Source organism: Lemur catta, chromosome 10, assembly GCF_020740605.2.
Source record: "Lemur catta isolate mLemCat1 chromosome 10, mLemCat1.pri, whole genome shotgun sequence".
Classification (NCBI taxonomy): Eukaryota; Metazoa; Chordata; class Mammalia; order Primates; family Lemuridae; genus Lemur; species Lemur catta.
This window is the reverse complement of record NC_059137.1, coordinates 69,786,349-69,795,739: the sequence shown is the minus strand read 5'-3', so window position 1 is coordinate 69,795,739 and position 9,391 is coordinate 69,786,349. Positions and strand designations below refer to the sequence as shown.

The following is a 9,391-nucleotide window of genomic DNA, read 5'->3' as shown; positions in this document are numbered from 1 at the left end:
AATTCACTCCTACACCTATCCTGAGGAGGACACAAACATGGTCACAGGAAAAGGACAATTACCATTACTAAAATGTATCTCTGATACATTCATTTTAGTCAAACTTCAAACTTAGCTAAGTCTTTCAGGAGCTTTAATGTTTTCAAAAGCTCCTTAGAGAATCTTTCAAGCAAAGGAAACTTAGAGTCACACATTGTGAAGCTGAACAGTCAATAGGAATGCAGATAATAAGAACTTAGCCAAACCATTAGCATTGCAGCTGCTTCATTCCTTAAAGAATAATTTTTTGTAAAAATGGACTTCATTCTTTCTGGGCTGCATCTTACTGCACAACACCTCAGGAACAGACATCATTTGCAAGATTTTCAGTAGAATACACCATCCTCACAACTTTTCAAATAGCTCCCCCTCAGTCTTACATGTGATAAAGAACCATGAATTTCATGGGATTCTTTCTTATGATAGGCCACTAATCACTCTTGATCCCATGATAAATTTAAATACTAACTAATCTACTTTGAATAGGGATTAAGCTTCAATGTAGGAGGAAACTATTCATTAGAATTCATTATATCAATTTGTAATTTGAATGATGCCTCTTCTAAATAAAGTACTGCAGTTTCTAGTGATTGTTAACTGGGAGCTTAAACATCATATTGTCAATTAATGGAAAGAGCGATAAAATCTATAATAACTGAGAGAATACTTGCCTCTCCACCTTCTTTAGCTTTTTGAAATATCTGGAAGTTATTATTTTTAAGACAGTGCCAAAATAGAATAATCACCATGAAAGAAGGAAAACAATATCGAACTCAAGTTTCTTATATCAAAGATAATTTGATGTGCATGAAAAATGGAATATATATTGTAGACTTCCTTATTTTGATGTATGCTTTATTTGTGTTGGACTCATCGTTGTCAAATTATTTTACAAATTCCGCATGGAAATCAGATCAGATAATCATCTATCACTGTCTTAAATATTTTCCATATTTGGAATGAAAACATCTAACGTCACTGAGCTCAGGTTGAGTAATAGTTCCCAAACCTGAGATATTTCATTCTAAGTAATTGCCACTATAATACAATGATTTAAATTTTGATCTTAAGATATTTAAGCTATGAAGTGAGAATGAATTAGACATTCTTCTTTCTCTCCCATTTAAAAAACAAAAGACTTCTGTAAGTAACTGAATGAAGAACATGAAATGTTCTGGGGCCTCAGGGCCTACAAAACTATTTCACTCAAAATACTAAATCATGACTTAAATGCAGTGAATTGTTTTTACATTTTAATTCTATACTTGTATTGGATGTCATAAAACTTGATGTTCAGTATTTTTATTATGTTGAATTTTGTGGCTTTTTAAAAGCAATTTTGTTATCAAGATTGATAGTGTATAAAAGGAAATACTTGCACAGCACTTGAGGTGTGCTAGGCACAGTGCTAGTGCTCTATGCAAATTAATTCATTTAATCCCTATGACAGCCTTATAATGCAAGTCCTATTAGAAATATCATTTTATATGTGATGAATATGAGGCTCAGAGAGTTTAAACAACTTGTCCAAGGTCACACAGAGCATTAATAAAGGCGCAGGGATTCAAACCTGGGTAATGTGCACCAGAGTCCATGCTCCTATCTGCTCCACTGTGTGTACCACCTTGTTGCATGCTCTGTGTGTCTATGTGTCCTCCAAATGATGTATTTCCCACATATTTGGGCATGTTTTCTGGCTTCCATAACAGAATAATATCCTAATCCCTCTTCTTCCGCTCATGATTGAATTTTTCAAATCTTGTGTCTTGAAAGGAGCGCAATCCATTCTCATAACCCAAAAGCTGCTCCAATGAAAAATTCCATCATTACAGGCAATTTTCAGAAAATTTCTTTGGTTCTTCTATTTATTATCTCACTTCTTCACTTTCTTTTTTCCACTAGTTAGGTCCTGACTTCCTAGCATGATGCTAACATCATGCTTACATCATAAACTTGGTGATAAATTTTGGATTCTCTCATTTTAACCTTGAGTCCTTCATAGACTACAGCTTGTTTATTCTTCTCTTTATTTTCTGCTTCTAGTCTCATGTATCTTTTTATTCCCTGTATATTCCTCAGTTTATATTATACATGTGTTAATGAGAATTGAGTAGTTTATGCAATGGTAATGGGTAAGACTGAAATTTCAGTGTTTTAACACAACACTACCCCCACCCCTTTAGTCCTGCTAAAGGAGCAGCTGGTGTCCAAGGTCTCCAGGGGAAAAGAGGATGGTGGAGACATGCTGAAGCCTTAACTGCTTTAACTCAAAAGTGACATATGTTCTGGTTAAACCTAGTTTATTGATCCAAATTAAGTGTGTTGGTGAACAGGAAACATAAGAGACCACCTGAAATATCTGGCAAGCGTTGCTGATCTTTTCCACAATATTTTAAGAGCTTAATAATTTTTTACATATAAATTATAAAACTGCCTTTTTATTCTATTATATAAATGAATTTATGGTCCACTTAAAATATTTTCTCTTTTTACTATTGATGTATGGTGAAGGTGACCCTGTATTATTGAAAGCCTAGAATATAGGAATATTCTTTAATACTAATATTGCAATGATATTTTATACTAGTAATGGACATTAGAAGATTCAAAGTCGGGTAATAAACGTGTCAGTTAGTTAAATCCATGAGGAGATAAAGAAAAAAATTAAAAAAATTAAAAAGCTAATTTTACCGATGTGTTGCAAATCCTCTCAATTTCTCTTATCCTAAACTCTGTAAATTTTATAGAATATATATATATCAAGATAATTCCCATAAGAGTATATTACAGACCAAAACAGCTAAACCATGTTATTGTCTCTTTATGAAATTCTAAGGTGGACAAGCTGTATCGGATTGTCCATGCTTATATAATTATTTTTCAAAGAATAGAACCAACATTTCATTTTGAAAGCTCTTTGTAAACAGGTAAAATAATTAAAATGCATACTTGTTTGCATCCTTGTAAGATAATGAGGGTAGACATTTATATTTTTAAAAAATGAGATTATTTCTCTTGAGAGGGTAACTATAACCTTAAAGATATTGTTTGATCTTAGAGAAGAGCAAAACTATTTTTGTTTTAACCTGGTAGAAGGCAGCTGTCTTATAGATTGAATCTCCACATTGAAACCTCCTTTGCATGACTCGACCTTCTGTTAGTGTCTAAAATCCTTACATAGAGGTTTTCATCTGAGATTCTTAGATTTATATTGACCACTACATGAAGGTTCTATATTGTTGAGCTTTCAGGTTTAATAGATCACTCGCTAGCCAAGAATATAACCTACTCTCATCACCACATCAAGTGAAACAGAAATACTAGATACTGGATAGAAGGAAAAATTAATATAATTATGGATTATTGGCAACTGGCACTTGATATAAGGACAAAACAACTTTTAAATGAATAAATCACTTGTCTGTATTTCTTCAAACTATATAGGCTGCGTGGAAGACAGTTTTAATCAACCAACTCTTGAAAAACTCTTAGTTTGTAGTAAGAAAAATATATTAATAATAATAAGCTTCAATATTTTGACTTTTATTTTTACATTTCTTTGATGATGAATTTTTGATAGTGACATCATTCATGCTGCAAAATTGGTCTTTAGTTTTTGGTTTTAGCCACTGTTGATAGAATTTATAGCCCATTTTTAGACAGCGGTTTTTATAAACAAGCATTTCATTGTGGTAATTACATATTTTGTTTTATTTTATTGTGAGATTAAGAGCAATAGAATTTTTGTGTCATATTTTTTCTATCATTTGTAGACAAAGCCTAAGTTATTAGACTTTCTAAAAGTTTACACTAAAATATTCCTGTCAACATTAGAAGAGGTAGCAAGACTACAATTTTACCTCTAATCAGGCACAGGAGCTCAGTAGGAGACAGTTTACCCAAAGTCAGGCATTCTATGCATTCATATTGAACTTTCTTCAAGTACTAGTTGGTTGAATATAAATACCTTCACTGCCCTGAAATTTTTCTCAGTCAAATCCTCTCTTTCAAACTCTGCGCAATAGAAGACTTGGGTTCCCACCAAATCCTTGCTTACACATTTAAGCAGATTTTCTTTACTTTCTATTACTTTTGGAAAAATTGGCCCTGCCTTGGTGCCCATGCTACCTTAGTGAGGATCAAAATCTGTATATTAAAAAAGTCAGACATGCCACTAAATGATCAGGCATAGAATGGCTAGGGCTCTTCTCCATTAAGTACAGTGGTAATTTTCCTGTCACCAGAAAGGAAAATCTTACTGACTGTGATTTAGCCAGACTCTCTGGAACCTGACCCATGTCAAGACCAGAGTTTGCAAACTGATGGCCCAAATATAAGCCATATTTGGTAAAGAGTTGTGTTTTGGCCACACTCACATGTTTGGTTTTGCCTTAAATACATTAGTCACACGTTTAAAAAAAAAGTCAGAACTTTTGCATAAAAGTCCATATTTAGGTGTGTCTTTGAAATTAGGAAGCTCCAGCACACTAGACCTACACTCTGTGCATTCAGCTATTGGTGCTCAGTGTCTGCTCTCCTTACTGGAGTCATATGTACTTCAGGTCATAGTTCCTTTGCTCTCCACCCCCAACTCTCGATTGTCTTGTGAGAACTGCTTCATTCATTTGGCATGAGCTTCCTGGCTCCTATATCACTTGAACTTGTGACTCTCTAACCTAAGTTGTTCTTGTTCTAAGTGTGGTCTTGCTACCACTTACATCACAATCACCTGGGGTGCTCACTAAGCTTGTAGATTTCTGGGTCGCAAATTCTGGTTCATTATTGGATCTAAACGTGAACAAGCTCTCCAGACGAATCAGATATATCAAATTTGCAAACCACTAATATAGTTCTCTGGATATTTACTAGAGATGCATATGCAAACAATTTGGTGATTTTCTTTTTAAACTATAAGCCCTTTATTCCTGACCCAACACCCTACCCCCTCCTCCCTTCCTCATTGTTTCCCACACACATATATACACATACCCACACACACATATATGTATACACACACACATATATTACATATGCTTCAGGAAAAAGGGTTAATCCTATGAATATAGAAATTGGACCAAAAGGATTTTTTAACATGTTCTGCTTACCTGTCCTCCATAGCGCAGAAGAAACATGGCTTCGCTGTGGGAAGGAGTGAGATGAAAACTGAAGGGCTGAAAGCCCCCTGGGGAGGGCAAAGGTGCACAATGGGTGGAGAAGCAGTATGACACCCACCATCTTGGCTTGGGTTTGTTGTGATGGGAAGTGACCCTTGGGGGCTGGCAGCCTGGTGTTTTGTCCTCAAGAAGTTCCCGCTTCACTAGTGGCAACAGATTTTGGGCTTGTAAGGGTAGAACGACTCTCCAGTAGCTTTGGAGCCTGCTGGCTGCCAGAGATGTGAGGGAGGGAGAAACAAAACCCACACTTATCCTTTTTCTGGGGTCCAAGCTTCTCAGTGATTGATCTTTGCTGATATTTTGGTTCTTCTTGTTTTGGTCTGCAACTTCTTCCCATAGAATCTCTGGTAGGTTCTGGCACTTTTCCCTCAGAATTACACCCAATTTATGTTTTTTTGTTTGTTTGTTTGCTTGCTTTTTCATCTAAAACTTTTCCTTGCTTCCGAGACGATCTGGCACCTGATGTATGTCTCTGATCAGCTGTCTTGGAAAAAAAAGGGGGAAAGCCTTTTAATATTTAACCATTAAATATAACATTGGCTGTATGTTCTATATAGATGACTTTTATCAGGTTTTCTTCTATCCCTAGTTTTCTGAGTTTTTTTTCCCTAATTGTAAATGAAAGTTGAATTTTGTCAAATGCATTTTAGCATCTATTAGTATTTTATATTATTTTTCTCTTTTAATATGTAGATGTCATGAATTGTATTTATTAATTTTCAAATGTTAAACCAATCACCAGTTTTAGGATAAATGCCATTTTACCATTATATATTATTCTTTTAAGCTTATTTCTGGATTTGATTTCTCAATATTTAATTAACGAGTTTTAAGCCTATGTTCATGGGAATACCAGTCTATAAGTTTCTTTTCTGGTGATGTCTATGTTTGACTTTCATATCAGAATTATTCTGCCTTCATAAAATGAGTTAGTAAATGTTCTCTCCTCTTCTACTTTCTGCAGGAATCCTTACGGATTGGTATTTCTTCCCTTAAGTGTTTGATAGAACTCACCAATGAGCCATCTGGGCTTTGAAATGTTTAAATTATAAATTTGGCTTATTCAATCATATAGATCTATTCTGTAATCTAATTCTTATTGCGAGTTTTAGTAAATTGTATTTTTTAAGAAATTTGTGCATTTCATCTATATTGCTGAATTTATCAGCGTAAAGTGTTCACAATAATCTTTTGTAATCTTAAGGTCTGTAAAATCTCTTGTTACAACCTTTCATTCAATGTTGGTATTGGAAATTTGTGATTTTTTTTTCTTTTCTTTGATAAATCTTGTGAAAATTTTATCAATTTTATTAATTTTTTCAAGGAACCAACTGTTTAATTTATTGGTTTTCTGTAGTTTGTTCCTCATCTCACTGATTTCTGTATTTATTTTTATTTTCTCCCAGTTCAGTCTGTTTGCTTTGGATTTAATTTGTTTTTATTTTTCTCAATTCTTAAGATATAAGCATAGATCACTGATTTTATATCTTTCTTCTTTTCTTCTAAAGGCAAGAAGATATAAATTTCTCTCTAAGAATGCTTCAGCTCTATCTGTTGTATTATTTTCATAGCTTTTGTTTTTAGCACAGCTATATTATTGGATTTACTGATAAAATATTTCACTTTATGGCTTTAATTATCACATTGATATTTTAAATATATAAAATGACAATGCTTTCAAGGCATTGGCAAATAGCTCTTTTAAAATAATCTGAAACACATAGCATATTTTTCCGGTAAAGAAGCTTTCACTGTCAGAAAATGATATGCTTTTTAGGTTACTTTAAAGAAACAACCCTTATTTAAATATAACAAGTTACCAACTTACGTGTCAACTTTATGAACTATTATAATTTTTCTTGTTGAGCTGCCTACTCTTCATTAAAATAGTTTACAACATTCAACTAGAAAGAGCAAAAAACTGAGTCAAAATTAATTTTAAAGTCTATCTTTTAATGTTAGTCAATTTTTTTATCAAACTTTTCTATGAGCAACATCTTTTAAAAACATTAATATATTTATTTCAATTGCTCCATACTGAAATGTAAGATAGTTTTTGTTTTCAAACATTTTCTTCAATTATTTCACAGTTGTTATTCAATTATGCTCCTATAAATCATCCACATACTGTCTGATGTAGGGTTCAATTCAACAAAAGAAATACAAACTACTATACTGATTTTGTGAATTACAAACAGATTCAGAAATGGTTTCCCCATTTTTATTATTCACTCCATCAGTGGAAGGGGAAATAAATGACAATTGTCAATTTTCAACTTGATATGGCACATACTAGGAGATAACTTGAGATTTAGATGACCACAAATAATGTAAACTGCCTATTTTGAAGTTACCAAATAAGACATGAACAAATTTCTAGTATCTCTAAACCTGACTGAATAGTGTTAATCCATAGCTGGATGGCAGGATTGTTGGTTTATCATTGTAACTCTAGTAGCTGTATAGGACCTGAATCACTGCTTACTTGCCAAACAAGCAGGAACATTATTTTTTATTTTTATTTCAGCATATTGTGGGGGTACAAAAGTTTAGGTTACGTATATTGCCCTTGTGGCCCCCCCGCCCCAGTCAGAGCTTCAAACGTGTCCATCCCCTAGACAGTGTGCATCGCACTCATTATGTATGTATACATCCATCCCCTCCCCCACCCACATCTGCCCAACACCGGATCAATGTTATTCCTAAATGTGCTCTTAGGTGATGATCAGTGAAACTACTTTGATGGTGAGTACATGTGGTGCTTATTTTTCCATTCTTGGGATACTTCACTTAGTAGGATGGGTTCCAACTCTATCCAGGAAAATATAAGAGGTGCTATATCACCACTGTTTCTTATAGCTGAATAGTACTCCATGGTATACGTATACCACATTTTATTAATCCACTCATGTATTGAGGGCACTTGGGTTGTTTCCACATCTTTGCAATTGTGAATTCTGCTGCTATAAACATTTGGGTGCAGATGTCTTTATTATAAAATGTCTTTTGTTCTTTTGGGTAGATGCCCAATAATGGGATTGCTGGATCAAATGGTAGGTCTACTTGTATCTGTTTAAGGTATCTCCATATTGCTTTCCACAGAGGCTGCACTAGTTTGCAATCCCACCAGCAGTGTATGAGTGTTCCTGTCTCTCTGCATCCACACCAACATTTGTTGTTATGGGACTTTTTGATAAAGGCCATTCTCACTGGAGTTAAGTGATATCTCATTGTGGTTTTGATTTGCATTTCCCTGATTTGCATTTCCCTGATTTTTTCAGATGTTTGTTGGCCCATTCTTCTGTCTTCTTTTGAAAAATTTCTGTTGACATTTTTAATGTAACCAAAGCAATTTCTTATATTGCTAGTTGAGGACTCCTCATGTAATATATTAACTATTCCTTTCCATGTCTCTGTACTTTAGTGTTTATATACTTGATCTTTTGATGTAAGACTCTAAAGAAAGACAACTGATCTCTACTTGGCCTTTCAGCTAAGATCAAGTATAGAATCTGTTCTTATCAGTTTAATATCTGATATGTCCTTTATCTGAGGATGTAACAAAAAAAGAAAGAAAGAAAAAAAGACAGACAACTGATCCCTATTTAGAGAGTACCAACAGAGTTGAGGCCAGTTATAAATAATATATGTCTTTCCATCTTAATGGAAGTGTTTAAGGTTCTCATTTCTCCTTTTCCTTCCTTTTCTTTCTCTTTCTTCTCCCTCTTCTTCCTTCTCCTCCTCCTCCATTCTTAGTTCAAACTAGATTCTTATTTCCTTCATGGAAAAGAGTGTACTTTCCTGGAGAGAGTATGCATATGAGAAAAAGTACACATTAGTTCTCATTTTTGCATAATTGAGTTGGGGCATTGACTAGAATACATTGCTAATGTCAATGGTGAGACTTTAGCTAACTAACATGTAGTGCTCAGATCCTGCCGTGAGAGTCAGGAAAAATGGATGATATGTGGAAGTTGTGCAATTACCACAGGAAATGCCAGAGGAGGCTGAATCAAGTGCAAATGAGAGACTAAGGAGCAGGCTGCTGTTCATTTAAATTGAAGTGGAGAAAAACTTGGAAAAAGTTATTGGAGGTATGTTAAAAAAAAAAAGAACAGTTAAATCCAAGGAAAATAATGGGCAAAAGATTTGAGGAAAGAATTCATAGAGGAAGACAT

General features: G+C 34.1%; 1 pseudogene; it reads left to right on the top strand.

Moving 5' to 3' along the window:
- The first annotated feature begins 8,686 nt into the window (after window positions 1–8,686).
- On the top strand, window positions 8,687–8,817 carry LOC123646825 (annotated as a pseudogene).
- The last annotated feature ends 574 nt before the right edge of the window (window positions 8,818–9,391 follow it).